The sequence below is a fragment of the Podarcis pityusensis genome, assembly GCF_964106645.2.
Source record: "Podarcis pityusensis genome assembly, chromosome: 11".
NCBI lineage: Eukaryota > Metazoa > Chordata > Lepidosauria > Squamata > Lacertidae > Podarcis > Podarcis pityusensis.
The window spans coordinates 16,888,972-16,889,826 of record NC_138036.1 but is presented as its reverse complement, the minus strand read 5'-3'; positions in this window follow the sequence as shown (position 1 = coordinate 16,889,826).

Here is an 855-nt window from a genome sequence, read left to right as displayed (position 1 = left end):
TAGCTTTAGCATCACCTCCTGGTTCTGCACTAGAGGCAGATCATAAATTCCAGGGTCAGGACAGGAGCGGAGCTAAGTTCTGCAGCGTAGGCCAATGGATGCACTGGCTGGCAAATAAATAAACAAATAGGTGCATGTAAGGGGTATTCCTGTTGATATTTTTTTTAACACCCACATAAAATCACAGCTGCTGTGTTGCTTTGCTTGCGTTTATGAAACCATGACAAATATTGCTGCATAAGCAAAGCAGTTTCTGTCCTCTGGTAATGAAAAGAGCATTCATTGCCCAACTGCACTGATATCTTAAGAAAGATAGTTTAAATAGGAATAAAAAAAGGTGGTCCAAAGATGGAAAGAACATAAACAGAATCCTCAGAAACCAGACCAATATTCTTCTTTCATTTTTTTTAGTTCTGTAATTAATAATAATAAAAAATAATAAACAAACAAACAAAATATTATTATTTATACCTTGCCCACTCTGGGCAGCTCCCAACAATTTTTTTTAAAAAATACGATAAAACATCAAACATTAAAAACTTCCCTAAACAGGGCTGCCTTCAGATGTCTTCTAAAAGTCAGAGTGTTCTTTATTTCCTTGACATCTAGTGGGAGGGTGTTCCCCAGGGTGGACGTCACTACCAAGAAGGCCCTCTGTCTGGTTCCCTGTAACCTGACTTCTCACTGTGAGGGAACCGCCAGAAGGCCCTTGGAGCTGGACCTCAGTGTCTGGGCTGAACGATGGGGGTGGAGATGCTTCTGCAGGTATACTGGGCCGAGGCTGTTTAGGGCTTTAAAGATCAGCACCAACACTTTGAATTTGCTTGGAAATGTACAGGGAGCCAGTGTAGGTCT